A 20,243-nucleotide genomic window follows, 5' to 3' on the forward strand; every position below is an offset into this window, starting at 1 on the left:
GCTTTAACGTTCTTTTAACAGTTTTCAATTTCAGTTACTGTGCGCCTGAAAAACAATTATAGTGCTCTCAGTGTTGTGATCTAACAGACACACGGTAGAAAGGAACATGATTAAAGGGTTAGTTCGCCCATTTAAGACATGAAGTTGTATGGAATCCTTACCAGCACTATAGTGCATACACACTGACCCACTCTGTAGTCACCTCCCTGGTCAGAGTTTTGGCCGCTGGAAGTTTTTCAAGAAAGTACTCCCGGTTAGTTTCCGGGGCCTCAAAACTGTGCGTTTTTACGTGAAAAATTTATTTGCGTTTCAAAGCTTGATTAATTTAAAACACAAAAAACACGCCGGTCAAAATTCATACCTCAGTTTTAATCGGCACTATTTTCTTTCCATTTCTATCAATCCGCGCTGCTGTCAACGTCAACGTTCCGATCAGCTGGCTGGTTGCCATTGGCTACTCTGCGGGAGCTAAAATAATGCCTAATGTCTAAACAACAGCTTGTTTACAGTACAGTTTAGACATGGGATCATAAAGTTAGTAAATAGAGCTTACCCGTGGTACTGGTACAGCAAAACTTTGAAATCAGTTTTTTTCTTTCTCCTCCTTGTTTGGGGATGTAATCGTCTTCGCTGAAGTGAGCACTGCACACACGATTATCCTTGATTCTGGATATTTTAGCTCCTGCAGAGTAGCCGATGGCAACCAGCCAAAGCTGTCTCGTAGCTATATCCGAAACAGGAAAACGATAGAATCTGAACGGTGATCCCGGCACATTCTTGTGGTCACAGCCTGGAAATTTACAAGTTCGCACCATCGTTCATTTTCTACTTTTTACGTCGTTTCGTAATCGATTGTGTAAACACTATGGAACAGCTGATCGGAACGTGCGCACTGTTGACGTTGACAGCAGCGCGGATTGATAGAAATGGAAAGAAAATAGTGCCAATTAAAACTGAGGTATGAATTTTGACCGGTGTGTTTTTTGTGTGTTAAATTAATCAAGATTGAAACGCAAATAATTTTTTCACGTAAAAACGCACAGTTTTGAGGCCCCGGAAACTAACCGGGAGTACTTTCTTGAAAAACTTCCAGTGGCCAAAACTCTGACCAGGGAGGTGACTACAGAGTGGGTCAGTGTGTATGCACTATAGCTCTGGTAAGGATTCCATACAACTTCATGTCTTAAATGGGCGAACTAACCCTTTAAGGTACAGCAATACAGTCCAGCAAGAAAAGAAGAAAAAAAATCTTAAAGGAGTCGTCGATTCCCCTTAATGGAATCGATTCCAACCTTTGGAATCGACTCTCAGTCAATTCCCAACGCCTCGGAATCGATTCCCAGCCCTAGCAATAGAGAGAGATACACAAACAACATGGCAAATGAATAAGACCGCAGCAGCACAAGCACACCCGCAAAAAACATTTACAAACTGAATTCGCAGGGCTGCCAACTCTCACGAATTCACTGTGAGAGACACACAATTGTCACTTTTTAAACGCTCTCACGCAACACATCTATTTTCTCATGCAGAGAAAAATCACTAAGCAAAGAGGACACTGACACCGACAGACAAGACAGAGAAGGTTACTATTGATATGAAACAGATTCTCAGCTCTCAGATTCTGTCAATTTAATTACAAAATTCAAACAATAAATAGGCCTACCGTTTTGGCACTTGTGACGTGACAGATCACTGACAGATCTCAGTTCAAGCGGGCACGTGAACCGATCATCTGTTACTCTTTACTAGTCTACCAGTTAGATACAGTTCAACTTACCGAAATGTAATAAAAATCGATTGATCACTGTTTTTCAACCGCGGAAAGAGGTCCATAAAACAGCTGGAGAACAATGTCACGCAAGTTACATTTACCTCAGGAAAGCCATTATACCGGATGTTAGTTGATTGCTATAAAAGATTGCTATAGAGAGGAGTATTTTGCTAAATATGATAACTATTTTACATATTTATTATATTTTTACCTATATCATTAAAATATTATAACGTTGTTATTTTAAAAACACATATTTCATTTCAGATGTTATTTTTAACCTTTGATAATACTAATAACAGTTGACAGGGCTCTGTATGTTTACAGAATTAGGTGAGGTTTTTTTTTTTGAGAAAAATTAACATAACACAATAACGTATCTACTGTACCTATTATATTTACCCAAATGAAACAATATTGAATCAAGATCTGGATCAAATCACAAGAATTGAATTGAAATTGTGAAATTTGTGTCAAGCAATAATGAAAACAGTAGCATACCAGTCATTGTACCGTGTAAACATTGTGTTGTCACTAAAGGTAATAAAATTCTGTTTAGTTACCAAATGTTTTGACAATTACAATACACTTATTGTGATGCAAGTTTTTTGTTTTGGTTTTTTTTTTACATTCCCCCAATCCCAATCCACATATTTTATGTTATGTTATGTTATGTTACATTTTCACTGTTTACAAAGGCAGCGCCTGCCATCTTGTCTTTTTGGGTTCTTGTTTCTGATTCGCACTTTAAGCCCAAGGGGGGAATCCAGATCAAATCCCAGAAGGGAAAATCTACACAAAATTAAAAACTTGTTTTGAACAATTTCTTTGTCATCTGCAGATTGATTTTAAGTGTGTGTGTGTGTTTGGTTGGGGGGTCCAATTTAAATCCTAAATTGGACCTAGTCCTTTATCCAACAAACGAGACCGGACAGTGAACTGTGGCAGAAAGCAGTCACAAGAATAATTGTAGTATTTAAAACCTTTAACCACCTCTGAATGCTGGCTGGAGCACTTCAGATGCATTAGCCAAGTGAGGTGTGAGGATTAAAATACTACAACAGATTTAGCGTGCTGCCGCACTCCCTGCCGCTCCACCTTCCCCTGGGACGAACATGCAGACGCGGGCCGGCGGGAATAAGCGGCCTGTTCGATTGCAGGACGACGGGTGAGCTGTTCCACAAGAAATCAGGTGAACGCTGCCTGGTGACCCAGGAAGTGTTCACCTTGGAGACGGCGGAGACAAAAGCCCTTGTGGCATTCTACTGAGATGAGAACAAGAGGCTTGTGTGACTTGATTTTAAAGGAGGCCCTTCAAATTCAAAGATACACACCAGAGTTAACACTAATTTAAACAAATACGGACAATCAGTCACGTGTCGTCATGCAATGAACACGTTAATAACATTCTACAACATATAAGGTCTATAATATTTACACTTTTAGTAGCAGATGTATGCAGTTAGGTAAGGTTACAGAGTCCTTGCTGCTTTAGAGCGGTCAAACGAAAAGCTGAAATTGGTCATTAGCATGCAGCATGGAGCATGACAGGTATGGCAACCACCCAAGAGATGGAGGTGTCCTCCGTCAGACCTCGAGTCTCTGTCCGCTGTGTTCCAGGATCCTGCGTGGCTCACATCCACAAAGACAAATGAATCTCTCTATCCCTTTAGCAACGGCTGCATGACACACTTCAAGCACTAATCTAGTCTTTTCAGTCATTTGGATGCCACAATACGATCACTTTGGGACTTAAAAGAGACCCACCTCTCAAATACAATGGCAGCTATATATTTGCAATGTATAAAGACCAATAATAAAGATAAAAATAATATTAAAGCTGCAAGCAGCATTTATCGGTGTTCAAGCAGTTAAGGCAGTTAAGCTGAAAAGCATCAAAAGACATTAAGTTTCATGTAGCAAGCATTTAACCACTGACATCATAGATGGAATAGACCTTGTTTTAGCATGATTTACCATGATATACCAAATTTTAGTGTGATTTTTCATGATTTACCATGAATCTAGCATGATTTACCATAGTTTACCATGATATACCAAATTCTAGTATGATTCACCATGATTTACCCAGCTCTAGCATAGTTTACCACAATTGAACACATTCTATTATGATTTAATATGATTCTAGCATGATTTACCATGTTATAGGATGATTTACCATGTTATAGGATGATTTACCCTGTTATAGGATGATTTACCATGTTATAGGATGATTTACCATGATATACCACATTCTAGAATGATTTATGATGGTTTTAAACATGATATGAACATTATATGATCATAGATAGAAAAGACCATTTACAGATAATACAGGCAATTTACCATAGGAAATACATGGTTTGAAGCTTTTTGACAGTTATAGCGCCACCTATGGTCCGATCTCCATGAAACTTTGCATGCTTCTTCACCATGTTATGACACATATGCTCATCAATTTTTGATGAGCATGTCAAGCTACCATCTGGTCAAGTTTCAAGTCTCTAGGCCTTACAAGTTTGGGCTGCACGATGTGTTTTAGGGGAATTTTTTTTTTCAAATAGCAATTACAATAGGATTTCAGCACTAAAGTGCTTGAACACCTAATAAGAATGAGACCTTTTTGACAGTTTTAGCGCCACCTATGGTCCGATCTCCATGAAACTGTGCATGCTTCTTCACCATGTTATGACACAAATGCTCATCAATTTTTGTGAAGTTTTGACTTTTCCTTTCGGATTTATAGGCTTTTGACCGTATTTGCCCCGCCCCTTTTCTAAATGACCGTGTTACAGCCACCCAAATGCAAAATTTCAACTTTTTATCGATAATTATTGATCTAGAGAGTCCAGAGAATAGGCCTAGACTGGTTTGGTTCCGATCTGGCGAAAAACCAGGGACTAGTTCGCAAAAGTAGGTTTTGGACAAAATTCGACATAGCGGAAAATTCTTCTTGCCTAAATCGAAATTGAAGATATATTTTTTCCACCTTGAGCCAAGGATCACAGTGGTGTAAAAAGCTTGAGGCTAGGACCAATGGTCCAGGAGTTATGAGCAATTTAGTACTTTTGGTTGCTGTAGCGCCACCTATGGGCCAATCGGGGTCATACTCTGAAAGGTTCTCCCCAAAAGTGTGGCCTACCATCTGGCCGAGTTTCAAGTCTCTAGGCCTTACGGTTTGGGCTGCACGATGCGTTTTGGGAGATTTTTTTTTTTTTTTTTTTTAATCCTTACAATTACAATAGGTTTTCAGCACTTCGTATGGAATGAATACAGTATTAAAATGATTAACACGTGCAAGCACACTTATCAATGAACTTGATACATGTTGCAGAAGCGCTTTATCCATGCCTTTCAACTTGCGTGTGCAAAATTCAAAATTGAATGAATGTGTAGCAATTTGTACAAATAGAGACATTTTTGTAAATACAAATGTTTTCTTTTGTATTAGTGTATCATAATATGTGCATGCAACAAAGAAGATGTGCATGTGTGGATCAGGTGACGCGCGTGCATTCATTGAGTTCTTTTCTGAGTCGATCTAATTTGATTCATTTGGATTTTGAGACTTTCTTTTCACTGTTTTTAAGCATTTCAGAACCCACACACAAACAACTACAAATGAATAGGCCTGGTGCTAATTATTAATGTGTGCACAACTACCCATTTATTTGACAAACTCACAAATGTGCGTCGCTACATTTAAACTAATACAATACAACTTGTGTGTGCAAAATCCAGAATCACATGAATGTGCAGCATTTTGTACAAATAGAGACATAGTTGTTAATACAAAACCTCAATTTTTTATTAATGTAGCCCAGAATTTGTGCATGCAACAAGTAAGATGTGCATTTGTGGATGAGGTGACACGCGTGCATTCATTGACTCGTTTCTGAGTCGATCCTATTTGATTCTTTTGGATTTTGAGACTTTCATTTCGCCGGTTTCGCCTTGCACGATCCACACACACTGTCTGAGAAAACTGCTACCACTAGATGGCAGTATTCTGCTAAAACAGACAACGGCAGCGTAATCAAGAGTGATCCCCATTTAAAGGTGCCCTAGAATGTTTTATTTTTTTATTTTATAATGTTTCCTGGGTTACCCTTATAATGTTAGTATGTTTTTTAGATAAAAAATAATCATAATTTAGAAATAAATGGCATTTTTCCTAGCCTGCTTTTAGCCTCTGATTTGAACACTCTGTTTGAAGGGGCGTGTCTGCTGTGGGATTCAGTGTAACCGCGGCCACTGCTGTGATTGGCTGACATGCTTGCATATGAAATAGCTACGCATTAGATGTGAAACTCTCTCCCGAATACTTTTACTACTGCTATTATACGTTTTTACTATAACAGCTATCGAGATTAACGAATCGTGAGATGTTTTTAAAGTATTTAGATCTATTCCCATCACATAAAATGTTGCCGTGATGAGCATTGAGCCGATGACAGTGTGTTGATCGCGAGAATGAAGATCTTATCATTGCAAAGCAGTTTCTGCACTCTCTAATGCTTTCACCAATGCAAACACGATGATGTAAATACAGTAAGAGCTTCGTTGTGCAGTAACGTGCGCCATTGATTTCATAACGAGTTTGGCAAGTGTCCAGATAAACTCGCGCTGTGTGGAAAGATTGTTCTTTGATCGCTTTCTGTATATAATTTGTTCACAATTTAAATACGATTATTTTCATCCTACTAAAAGAAACGATGTGAAGCTGATATTTTAGTCACTGGCTTGACTTACTGATGCATAAACAGTATTGAACGATTTTGAGAGAAAGATTACCTGTCTGAACTTGAACAATTACACATCAGAAAGTGTTGCTTGGTAGATCGATCCGAGGCCAGCTCTGTATTGGCCCAAGTTGAGGAAACAGTCGGTGAAATGTTTGGAAATTTCCAGAGAAAATAAAATTAACCCATTGTTTCTTCAGAGGCTCAGATGAAGGAACTAAAAAATACTTTTGTGTTCATGTGTACATCCACACTGAGCAACTGCCATGCTTCGGCTGCGCAGTTCCGCCTGGCATTGAGGGCTGGCATTATGCAAATATTTGGAGGCGTACATATTAATGATCCCGACTATTGCGTCACAGTCGGTATTGTGTGGAGAACCGACCGTTTTTCAGGGGTGTTTTTCATAAACGTGAATTAAATGAGAACGCGAAAACAATCCAGTTTGAGATTCACTCTATGTCATGTCCACGCACTGAACTCTTGTTATTTGACTATACCAAGGTAAATTCAATTTTGAATTATAGGTCACCTTTAAAACACTTAATGTGAGTGATATTAAATTGAAGCACCAAATTAAGTACACAATATAGGCCTACTACCTTATTAATAAAGCACACTTTATAGAGGCAATCAGATTATGAACAGCCCACATTAAAGCCATTATAAAACTCTTCACGTGCAATAGTGCATTGCATGTTCAATAAGGTGTAGGCAAACTATATAGCCTACAGACAAGAGCCTATGTACTCGACGCGCAACGTTTCACGTTAATGGCATTTTCCTTCCTGAGCCTGTTAAAAAGAAAAAACGTAACATGAAATTCTGCAGTTGCGTTTAATTTTGCATGGGTAGGGGAGAGCAACCGGTCCGAGAGCGCAGTAAAGTAAGTTTTAGGTTTAATATTCGCTACATTTTCTAAAGGGACCATCTGCAAATTCCACTCACTGTCAAAAAAAATATAAACGTCCAGTCATTCATTCAAATGAACGATACCAAGGTTATAGTAAATGCCTAGTGGACAGACTGACTTAGCCTACTGTATGTCCAGCCAATATCTCGATTGAACAGTAACAAAAAAACAATTACTGTAAATTGTTTTTCTATTCATGTTCCAAAGGTTGTAGTACGTTCCTAGTGATAGTCAGGTTAGATTTTGCATCATTGATCTGTAGTAGCCTACCAAAACCCTTTTGGTGAATTACAGTAATTTTTTTATTAAAAAGTAATTGTTTACTGTAAATAGGCTATATGAAGGGAGGTATTGGGACAATTTCACCTGTTATGTAGTAAGCCAGTCTAGTCACTAGGAACATACTACAACCATTTTGAACATGAAAAAACCCTTTTGGTGAATTACATTATTTTTCTGCAGAATACAGGCTACATAGGCTACATGAAGGGAAGTATTGTCCAAATTTGACTTGTAAGTGAGTAGGAACCTTATACGAGCTTGAAAATTTGAAAATGTCTGTTTTTAAATATTAAGCCCCGTTCACACTACAAGCGTCTTTGTCGCTGCATGTCGCCAGTGGCTGGCGATGAGGTCGCTAGTGGCCGTTCCCACCACTGGTTGCCTTTATGAATGACATCCAATGATGTGGAGAAGGATCATGCGCGCTCCGCTCCTAATTGGTTGTCGCTTCCGAAAGTCGCTCTTAATTTGCATAAAGTTAGACAGATCTCAACTTTGTCGCGTCGCCAGACACGCCCCATCCGGTAGCCAACGGTCGCGACTGCGAGTGTTGCTGGAAGTCGCACGCTCACCATTGAAAATGAATGGTATTGTGTCGCTTGGTCGCGTGTAGTGTGAACGCAGCTTTACGGTACTGATCCACTTGTCCGTGCGACACTTCAGTCGCGCCGCACTCCGCTTTATTCCTATGGGTGACGTCACGTGACTTTAACGCGCCCGCAAAGCATCCCGGGAAGGCGGCGCTTCATTTGGAAAAATGCTGCGCGTCAAAAAGCTGGCCGATGCCCATCTTTATGCAAATGAATCCGTCAAACGCGACGCGTCTATCCAATAGAAGTAGTCTCTCGAGAGGCCTTTGTTCTAGACTGGCCGCTGGGTCAAAACCACGCCCATAGCGGTAAACTTGAGGAACGCCCATCAACTTACAAATGTGGAGAGGCGTGCGACACCGCGCTTCAGACGTGTCGCAAAAGTGGATCTCTACCGTTAAAGTTATTTGAATAAAAACGTTTTAACGCAGATAGTGGAATTGGCAGACGTTCCCTTGTGCATCATGAGCTGTGGTAGCGCGTCAAAGCATTCTCATGTAGGCTATGCAGCTATACACACGTAGTAGCCTACGTGATTTTCAATTAATATTTAATGTCGATATACAAGGGTTGCATATTGTTAAAACTCATCGTGCTATAGTAAGACTATATAACAGTGGCAGGCCAAGGGTACAGGGAAAACAAATGTCCTGCGAAAATCGTCTTTTAACATTTAAAAACAGACATTTTCAAATTCCAAAGCTTGAAGCTTTGGAATTTAAAAATGTCTGTTTTTTTCTGTTTTGAAAATGTTTGCTACAATGTGTAGTCATAAAAAAATATAAACGCAACTGCGATAATATGAACGCAATTTCATGAGTTTTTCAACGAAATTTCATGTTAAGTTTTTTCTTTTTAACAGGCTCAGGAAGGAAATGCCATTAACGTGAAACGTTGCGCGTCATGTTCATAGGCTCTTGTCTGTAGGCTATATAGTTTTCCTCCCATAGAGCCTATTATAACAAATTATATACAGAAAGCGATCAAAGAACAATCTTTCCACACAGCGCGAGTTTATCTGGACACTTGCCAAACTCGTTATGAAATCAATGGCGCACGTTACGAAGCTCTTACTGTATTTACATCATCGTGTTTGCATTGGTGAAAGCATTAGAGAGTGCAGAAACTGCTTTGCAATGATAAGATCTTCATTCTCGCGATCAACACACTGTCATCGGCTCAATGCTCATCACGGCAACATTTTATGTGATGGGAATAGATCTAAATACTTTAAAAACATCTCACGATTCGTTAATCTCGATAGCTGTTATAGTAAAAACGTATAATAGCAGTAGTAAAAGTATTCGGGAGAGAGTTTCACATCTAATGCGTAGCTATTTCATATGCAAGCATGTCAGCCAATCACAGCAGTGGCCGCGGTTACACTGAATCCCACAGCAGACACGCCCCTTCAAACAGAGTGTTCAAATCAGAGGCTAAAAGCAGGCTAGGAAAAATGCCATTTATTTCTAAATTATGATTATTTTTTATCTAAAAAACATACTAACATTATAAGGGTAACCCAGGAAACATTATAAAATAAAAAAATAAAACATTCTAGGGCACCTTTAAATGGGGATCACTCTTGATTACGCTGCCGTTGTCTGTTTTAGCAGAATACTGCCATCTAGTGGTAGCAGTTTTCTCAGACAGTGTGTGTGGATCGTGCAAGGCGAAACCGGCGAAATGAAAGTCTCAAAATCCAAAAGAATCAAATAGGATCGACTCAGAAACGAGTCAATGAATGCACGCGTGTCACCTCATCCACAAATGCACATCTTACTTGTTGCATGCACAAATTCTGGGCTACATTAATAAAAAATTGAGGTTTTGTATTAACAACTATGTCTCTATTTGTACAAAATGCTGCACATTCATGTGATTCTGGATTTTGCACACACAAGTTGTATTGTATTAGTTTAAATGTAGCGACGCACATTTTTGAATTTCTCAAATAAATGGGTAGTTGTGCACACATTAATAATTAGCACCAGGCCTATTCATTTGTAGTTGTTTGTGTGTGGGTTCTGAAATGCTTAAAAACAGTGAAAAGAAAGTCTCAAAATCCAAATGAATCAAATTAGATCGACTCAGAAAAGAACTCAATGAATGCACGCGCGTCACCTGATCCACACATGCACATCTTCTTTGTTGCATGCACATATTATGATACACTAATACAAAAGAAAACATTTGTATTCACAAAAATGTCTCTATTTGTACAAATTGCTACACATTCATTCAATTTTGAATGACAGTTGAAAGGCATGGATAAAACATTTCTGCAACATGTATCAAGTTCATTGATAAGTGTGCTTGCACGTGTTAATCATTTTGATACTGTATTCATCCCATAACTTCGTGCTCGAACACCTAATAAATGTGTAAACTATTTTCTGCAAAATATTAACTATGAAGTCAACAATGAATCTTTTTCTGTCTAGTGTCTACCATGTACTGAGTACTGATAAATGATCAATTGACATATAAAACTCAAGAGAATCATACAACTGATGTCTGTCTATAAAATTGTAATAAAAAAAGTGATAAATCTTATGATTTCTGACCATTAGTTAGAGAATGAAACAGTGATAAAATGCCAAATTTTGTCAATTTTAGCATAATAGAAATAAATGCATACAATTAAAAATGATGTCCTTTTTAATAAATAATAATAAAATAAAGAAATATTAATTACATAATCAGAACAAATAGAGAAACACATTTTATTTTTCTCTTAACTTCTTTCTACTGTCCCCAGACCATGAGCTGAACATGGAAGAAGATATTTTGAAGAATGATGGTAACCCGACAGTTGACAGTAGCCATTGACTTCCATAATAATTTTCCCCATACTATAGAAGTCAGTTGCTATTGTAAGCTGTTCGGTTACCCACATTCTTCTGAAACAAACCTAACCTTTGATAGTGACTAGATTACTCACCGATTACATGGCACTTTACTCAGCTCTTTTTGAACCTGTAATGCCCAGAGCAAAAAAAAAATGCATCTTGTGGAGGTTGAAGTGGATTTCCCAAAAAAAATAACCTGGCTTTTTGTCCCTCAAAATTGGCAAAATTGTGCAGTTAAGGGTCAGTGGGATAGTCTACTCAGCGCAAATCACCCTGAAGAGACCCATTAAAAATATAAACCCAGAAAACTGTCAGAAGTCTATTGGGAAATTTGGTCCATTCCTTTCAATATTCTGCTGAAATATAGACCAGTATAAATTAAAACGGTAATGTCTAAAATAAGCTGTGTGACACAGTTCGCAAAAAGACTGCTATTCACTCACCCAATAGTTCACTACATTTTGACAAAGAATGATATTCAGATTCACACAGAGCTCTGTTGAGCAACACCACACAATCCAGAGCATTACTAAGAAATCAGACGTCAGAGAAACCGACAAGAACGCTTACAGACAAACACACAAAAGGTTTGACTACACAGAAGTTCAGAGGGAGGCTGAACAGTGTGTGGGCAGGGGGGTGACCAATTCAGAATGATGAATAAAAAGACTAATTGTCTGACATCACCTTAATATTTCAACCATCTTAAAACCCTAACCACAATGGAAGAAACTAACTAATTAAAATAAACAACTGACTACTTGATTATAATGTGGTGCTTTGTATTCAATAATCCTCTAAATTTACATTCATCTCCACCGCTACATTCTGGATAAATTAAGATTCTGAACAGACCACTGTAATAGAACCATTTATATTACGTAAAAATTCTGAAGAATTTTGGTAGATTTACAATGCTAATAACAATGGAAATGCGTCATTACAGTCTGTAAATATCTCTTAACAACACAATGCAATCACTAGTAAGATTTTCTGTTAATAAAGTATCTGTTAAGAATATATTCTATATAAATATTCTTAAAGACAATATTCTTAAATATAAAGACTATATATTCTTAAAGACAATATTCTTAAATATAAAGACTATATATTCTTAAAGACAATGCATTAAATCACATTACACATTAATAAACCACAATTAATAAAACAAATTAAGTGATGTCTCAAGTCAAGTGAATAGAGTGCCGAAGTTATGACGTCACTTTGTAGGCAAAAACGCGGAAGTGAGTTATGGCGCTTTTCCACTGCATGGTACGGTACGGTTCGGCTCGCTTCGGCTCGCTTTAAATGGTACCACCTCTGTTGAGGTTCCAAGCGTACCGTACCGATACTAAAATGTGACGTGGAAGCACTGTAGATCACTGATTGGTCAGACAGACAGAATCGTCACTACCAGCGTCATTGTATTTGTGAGACATCAAACCCGCTAGATTTAAATAGCCAGTAACAGCCACCGCTGTAGCACCTGTTTTAAAACTACTTGCTTGACTTGCTTGAAGAAGAAAAACTTCGAAAATAGAAATGGCTGAATCGTGGTCAGTGGACGAGAAGCGCAGACGTTCCTCTTGTTGTTTGCCGAGGAGCGGATAAACTATAACAATCAGTCATAATCCGACCCACTTTGAAGCGGTACTAACTGCAGTGGAAAAGCAACCGAGCTAAAGCGAACCGAACCGTGCCGAGCCGAGTCGTACCACGCAGTGGAAAAGCGAACCGAGCCGAACCGTGCCGCGCCACGCCGAACATTAGCATTTTAGCACTTCCGGTTCCCTCGCCCTAAAGTCTATGGGTTTTTTGAATGGGTTTTTGCTAAATCGCCTGAAATAAGGTCTGTGGTTAACGAAGCCTCTAAATATTTTCACGTTTTGATCTATGACATAAAACACACCAGTTATAACCTGCTTGTGGTTTTTTAAACTTTATTGTGTAGGCCTATGCTTGTGGTGTTTTAAACTTTATATAGGCTTCAAAATGTATACATTTTTGATTAACTTGTAAAGAGTAACGTGTAAGGGTCACAACTCTTTGTTCAACACAGATCTTATTTTTTGCGATTTTCCAAAAGTCTATGGGGAAAATTTATAGCTTTTCAATCGAGGGAACCCTTTTATTTATTTTTTTAATTTTATTATCAACAAAAAGTTTGTACAAACATTTGTGTATACATTGACATACAACATATATATAACAAAGATTTTCATACTAGGGGGCTGTTGTTGATTTACATGAAGATATTAAAGCAATTACAAATTTTCAATGTTTTAATTGCTTTTTGCTTCATAGAGAATCGGAGTGAATCAATATAAAGCTCAATTTCTTTTCTGAATGAAATAAAATAAGGTCTTTTACAGGAGAATTTACATTTATGAACATAAAATTTTGCCATTAAAAGAATAAAATTAATTATATAAATCTGATTATGCTTGATTCTACTGTTCTCCCAAATACCAAATACAATATGTTTCCAAAACAACATAAATTGGTCATCAATGTTTCTTGTTATAAAATCAGACATTTTGCCAAAATGGTCTTACATATGGGCAGTGCCAAAACAAATGAACCACAGTTTCAGGGCAACTGTCACAAAAGGTGCAATTAAATTTTTAAATTTTATAAAGTAATGTTTTACAGGGTATATTCTATGTATCAATTTGAATGATACCTCCTTAACTTTGTTTGTAATTAAATATTGATTAGGTATAAGCCAAACCTTTTTCCACACAATATCTTCTATAAAACGATTCCAATATGAGTAAATATAAGGCAAAGACACATAATTTCTTTGAAATAACTATATTATAGATCTGTTCTTTGCGTTGAGGGAAAAACAGATATTACCTACATAAGTACTTACTATAGTTGGGGACAATTGTTGAGTATTAATTCTTTTTTGATGTCTAAACAGCATGAAGATTTCAGGAGAAATTGCTCCAAAAACTTTTGCATATTCCCCTGGTGTTACAGGAATCTTATATTGCGCCAAAAACGATCGAGGGAACCCATGCCGCTAACTGTCCTACAAAGTGACGTCATAACTTCGGCACTCTATTACGAGTCATTGGACAGGCTATAATCACAACTGACTGCCAAAAAGGGGTAAGTAACCAATGACATTTGAGGTTATTAAAAAAGTAAGTCCCGCCCCTCGACTGTCAAAAATAAAAAGGCTTGTTCGACTTGAACCGGCGCTGCACAGACCGATCGGTTGATGACATCAAAGTACCGCGAGAGCGATTTGAGAGCAGACGGCTCCTTATGCTTTTGAATCGCTCTCGCGGTACTTTGATGTCATCAACCGATCGGTCTGCGCAGCGCCGGTTCAAGTCGAACAAGCCTAATTTGTTCGAGCGAGCAAAAGCAGCAGGCTAGAGCAGATCAAGCGTGAGAGCGTCTGGAATGATCATGCACGCGCGCGAGAGCGTGTGGAATGATCATGCGCGCGTGCGAGAGCTTGTGTTGTGAGAGGAGATGTCATGAACTCGCACATTATATGAATGAGCTCGTGAGTTCCTGTTTATTTCGCGTGTAGATCTGTTATCCTCTCGCGAAAGTCATTTACCTCGCGCGCCAGCATCAGTTGTGCGCTCAGTTCTTATTGACATTGATTTGCCGCCATATTTAATGCATTTGATAATTCATAGAGTAGAACTGGAATGATATTCATTGCAAGATAATTAGTTTAAAAAAAAATCAAAATGCACCTGCAGACTATTTTTCCAATCATGAATTTTGTCATTGAGGATTTCTATAAAATATTGTGCAAAAATCTCGTCTTATTCTCGTGAACCCAATCTCTTGTCTCGTCTCGTCTTGTGAGATAAATGTCTCGTCACACCCCAAATAAAAGACATTTATTAACAGTCCCTTTATAACCGCTTTCTCAGGGACAATAGACATGGTCGAATCATGTTTAAATTGAGTGTTTAAATTTAAAATCGTTTTAAATCGCGTTTTTTAATCATTCAGCTCTAAGAAAAAAGTCTTACGAATTAGCTATGTTTTTAGGACAATGTAGCAAGTGGAAAAAAGTAAATGAAAATAACTAGAGAGAGCATTCTATTCCATCTATATCTACTGTAGAGTACCGGTCAAAAGTTTGAAAACATTACCATTTTTAATGTTTTTGAAATACGTCTCTTATGCTCATAAAGCCTGCAATTACTTGATCAAAAATGCAGAAAATAAACTGTAATATTGTGAAATATTATCATCATTTAAAATGATGGTTTTCTAGTTTAATATAGCCTACTTTAAAATATATTTTATTTCTGTGATGCAATTCAAAGCAGAATTTTCATTAGCCATTACTCCAGTCTGCACATGCCACGATCCTTCAGAAATCATTCTAATCCGCTGAAATGATACTGAAACAGTTGCGCTGCTTATTGTTTTGGAACCTGTGATACTTTTTTAAGGATTCATTGATGAATAAAAAGTTAAAAAAGAACAGCATTTACTCAAAATATAAATATTTTCTAACAATAGAAATCTTTACTATCACTTTTTATCAATTTTAACACATCTTTACTGAAAAAGTATTTATTTACACTGACCCCAATGTTTTTGAACGTTAGTGTAAATTGTTACAAAAAAATTATATTTTAAATAAATGCTGTTCTTTTTTAACTTTTTTTTATTTTAGTTTTTATTATTTTATTTAGAAAATATCATCGCCCTTCAAAGATAAGCAACAGGATACAAAAAGATAAGGGAGGCACTAAATGTTCTTAAAGACACCGTTGGAAGCATTGTTCACAAGTGGTTACACTACCTGGACGGGGCAGAAAAAAGGCAGCTATCAACGGCCGCAATCAGATTTCTGTGAAGGCAGGTTCAGAAAACCCCTCGAGTGACTGCTAAAGACCTGCAGCAAGACTTGGTGGCAACAGGAACTGAGGTTTCAGCTTACACAGTACGCAAGGCGCATGTCAGAACTCCAAGACGTACACCACTACTGACTCAAAATCATACAAATAAGCCACAGACGTTTTGAGATTTTGTTCTGTGGAGCAATGAAACAAAACTTGAACTTTTCTGCCCAATGGATCAGTGGTATGTCAGGAGGAAGAAGCATGAAGCATATGCTGAAAAGAACACTGTCTACAGTTAAGCATGGTGGTGGTTCGGGGATGCTCTGGGGCTGCTTTGCATCCTGCATGAAACCTGCAGCGTGTGGAAGGCAAGATGGATGCATCGCCAAGTAATATGGTGATCAAGACACATTTATTATTGTTATCAATGTTGAAAACAGTTATGCTGCGCAATGTATTTGTGAAAACCATTATATATATTTTTAGGATTCTTTGTTAAAAGAGCCTTTACTTGATTGATCAATTTAATGTGTCCCTTGCTGATTAAAAGTATGAAATCCATTTAAAAATAGAATAAATACGAGACTCAAATTTTTAAATGCTAATGTATATATTTAAATATATGACAAAAAAATCAAGTAATATCACAACATATTAAAAATAGGACTAGCTTAGATGGCTGTGGATGCTGCACCCATTAAATCCAAAGACAAATGACTATTCTTGTCTTGTTTTTTGACTTCTCTTTCATTGCAGAGAGTGCATGAGGCACAGCTAGGCCTACATCACCACCTGATTCCTGCCCCTTTGATCAGTATACCATGTTCACAAGCTCATTACACAAACTCTTCCTAGAACTGGAAGTCACACCATCTGAAACACACCTTGATTATACATGCCACTTTAATCAACTGCTTTTGAGCCTGTAATGTCCAGAGAATTATGGAAGAGAAAGTGGATTTCCCAACACTGACTGAAGCCCCCCTAAAATGTACCTCAAACATAAATGTTTATACACTCAACAGTCTGCTGAAATCCTGAAAGGGAGTAGTTGGACACCTCAGAGCGGACAGGATCATGAAAGAGGGTACAGGTCATCCGTGTAGCGTAACCACGGCAACATCTGTTTTCAACGCATCAAAATATTTTCGGATTTTCACACTCCTACATTCCACACTCACCTTCTGGCCCAGAGGGGTTATGCTCATATTGTTAAGCGGCTGAAGGAGCCTAGTGTGGCTGTGGGTGGTGCAGAGGTTCAGATCTATTAATTACTAGGACTCATCGTGCCCTTCATTTAGAACGCAAAACAGACCAGAATTCTGCATTCCATTCTGACAAACCACGTCGTAAAGATGAGGGTGTGAACGTGAATGTGTAGGTGAGGCACAAGGCAACCAAAGAAGTGGAACAAGTTTTACGCACAGACACAATTGGAAAAACTACAGATGTCCAGTGCAAGAATTAAATTAAATGTTTTAGGCACCTTTTATTGACCTACTTTGAAAACAAAAGTACTATGTGCACCTATAAAGTACAATTACTTTACATTTATTGCAAGCAATGTGAAACTCAGCTTCTCTGAAAGAGCGGATCAAAGTCCAATAGCCTGTCAGATTGAGCCAATCAAAACAAACCACGAGCAAACAGACAAAAATAGACAAAACTAGGCATACTGTAAGATAAGACCAAATGCAATTGAATAAAACTACCAAAATATAACCGTTATGCAATTTTGAATAACCTTTTAATGCATCTGTGGTCACCTATAGTGCCAATATATTGGCCAAATAAACAGGAAAGTAATCCTAATCTAATCCTACACACATTATCTTGAATCTGTATTGTATAATCAAGTCAAAGGTGATGTTTAAGAGAATACAAGGACATTCTTAACTTCAGAAACCACTGTCTTGTACTCCATTTCTTCTCTGATCATAGACTACTGCTGTACTGACACCTAATTTGTGCTTCTAGTTTGTAGATTGCACCTTATTCATCCAATTATTTGGCTGGAACGATCAACCCTGTGCTATTCAAGCCCACATAAAGCACTCATAACCAAATCGCAGGTTTGGAAGTTATATTCAGCAGATATTTTGTGAGTGAATTTGGGTCAGTTTGTGATCTGCATAAATCTAAAACAGTGCAAACAGTGTGTGAAAATAGCAATGTTATTAGGGGGCACAACTCATTTTTAGCAAGTTCCCCTACTAGGCCTAAGTTTTCTTAATATCAACAATTTAGGTTTACATCCAAAACACATGAGCACAGACCAAGACTCATGGCTAAATATGAAATTCATCTGATTTGCATACAAATCAATCCTGAGTATTCATAACCAGTTCAGAATTTTCAAAATCTACATGGACACATCAGTGTATCAATCCCTGGACCTATTGTTTTGCCAATTCTAAAATCACATTTTTAAGGAACACTTTTTTTCTCTCTTCAAAAACAGACGGTGGCCCTTACCAGATCCATAAGCAATGAAGACAGCATAATTTCCTGGAAATAACTAATGGCACTAGTAAACCTGACTAAGGCAGATTGTGTTTGTATCCTTGAGCACGGTCATAATAATATCCACTATCAGCTGACCCCTCTCATGCCCTAAAGAGCAAACACAGCTTTTTAAGCTTCTTTAATGGTTTAAAAACCACACATCCAGTCAATAATCTTCTAAATGCATGTAAAAAAGTCACTACTTTCTGAAGCACCACCAAAAAGTGCACCCAAAACTATTTTTGTTGCGGTTCACCTAGCCTAATTAATGTTACATAATTGAACCTGAACCTGACCTGACCAGCAATACTAACCTACAATGACGTGTTCATTGTTACACCCATTTTGAAGTCATAACATAATAATAATAATGCTATAATGGCATCATCTTCCATTCACACAAATCAAAACAAATGAGCAACATTCTGCTATAGCCAAGAGAAAAATGTCAATCTTGGTGCATGAGTGATACAGCAGCCTATTTCCTGGGACAGTTGACATCGTGACTCAGTTTGATGAGTTAACCAGGAGAAAAAAAACAACAACTGAGAGATGATTTGATTACTTGGAGTCCTCGGTCAACCCACTCAACAAGAGAGGTGAAAACGCTCAACAGCGGACAGACAGCCTTGACCTCTGAGAAATAGATAGATAGATAGATAGATAGATAGATAGATAGATAGATAGATAGATAGATAGATAGATAGATAGATAGATAGATAGATAGATAGAACATAATGTTCTCTCTGATAAAAAATACTTCAGTTGACGTTTTGTCTAAAAATATATACAGCATATTTTGCTTATAACCATTATCTAGAACTTATGTTGAAACCAAATCACACAGAATACATTAATAGCTAAATAAAATACTTCAGACGTAGCTCCTTTATTCTGATCACTGTAAAATGGCATCATAACCTTGCGGTATGTCTGTAAATACCGATTCTATTTCTTTTCACACATCGTTGCGCAATAAAAGAAGATAATGATGAATATGATATAATCGCTTGCTTGTCCTCCAGCTCAGGAGAACATCATCTTCTGCGTTATACTGGAGTTCAAGCCGATCAACCTTCAACTAACTGTATAAAACGCTCAGATATTATATTGGGGGTCTGAGGGTCATGAAAATATCAAACTCATCCCGTCAGGCGATTCCCACGGGCAAAGAAATGTCGATAGTTTGAAGGAACTCGGACTAAATCAGACAAACTCTTAATGTTTGTTTAAGGCTGTCCAGTGTACGAATTCGCCAATGTGCAAAAGGTCTAAAGCTGTCTAAATGCAATACAGAATACCTGCGCTGACAACATAATGTGTTTCCCTGCGGGTAAGACCGTTGCCTTTCGGTGGGTGTCAAATCCAGGAGGGAAAAGACAGAACATAAACCATCACTACCATATAATGTAGCCTGTGTTTCTTTTTACTTTACCTGATACTTGTTGTCGTTCCGGGCGCCGTCACAGCCCGTGTTATTTTAGCGTCTGTCTTCCACTTTATCACTTTTGCAAAGCTATTTTCCGCCCCTGTTCATGAAAAGTACAAATTTTCCTGTCTCAACTCTCTTTCCTCCATATTTGCAGCTTCTCCACCAACAACAACATTAATGACGTGCTCTCGACGGTCACGTGACCGCGGCTGTGGGTTCTAAAAATAGCGCTCGACACGACAGATTACAACCCGCAGAGCGGGTCTCGCGGGTCTCAAAGATTCCGATGTGAAGACCGCTGTTAATTATGACTCTGTGTCT

At 37.9% G+C, this 20,243-nt stretch overlaps 1 protein-coding gene across 4 annotated transcripts in view; it reads right to left on the minus strand.

Moving 5' to 3' along the window:
- The window catches only part of hdac5 (histone deacetylase 5), a 91,733-nt gene extending 71,490 nt beyond the window's left edge, over positions 1-20,243 (minus strand). For 3 of the 4 annotated variants that reach the window (XM_077212115.1, XM_077212112.1, XM_077212114.1), the window contains exon 1: positions 19,926-20,135. The gene's annotated coding sequence lies outside the window, so the exon portion shown is untranslated. Of the gene's footprint in view, positions 1-19,925 lie in introns of all 4 variants that reach the window. The other variant, XM_077212111.1, reaches the window with a different exon arrangement.

This window comes from Siphateles boraxobius, unplaced genomic scaffold (assembly GCF_051911475.1).
Source record: "Siphateles boraxobius isolate OS27281-9 unplaced genomic scaffold, OSU_SipBor_1 66, whole genome shotgun sequence".
In the NCBI taxonomy this organism is placed as follows: Eukaryota; Metazoa; Chordata; class Actinopteri; order Cypriniformes; family Leuciscidae; genus Siphateles; species Siphateles boraxobius.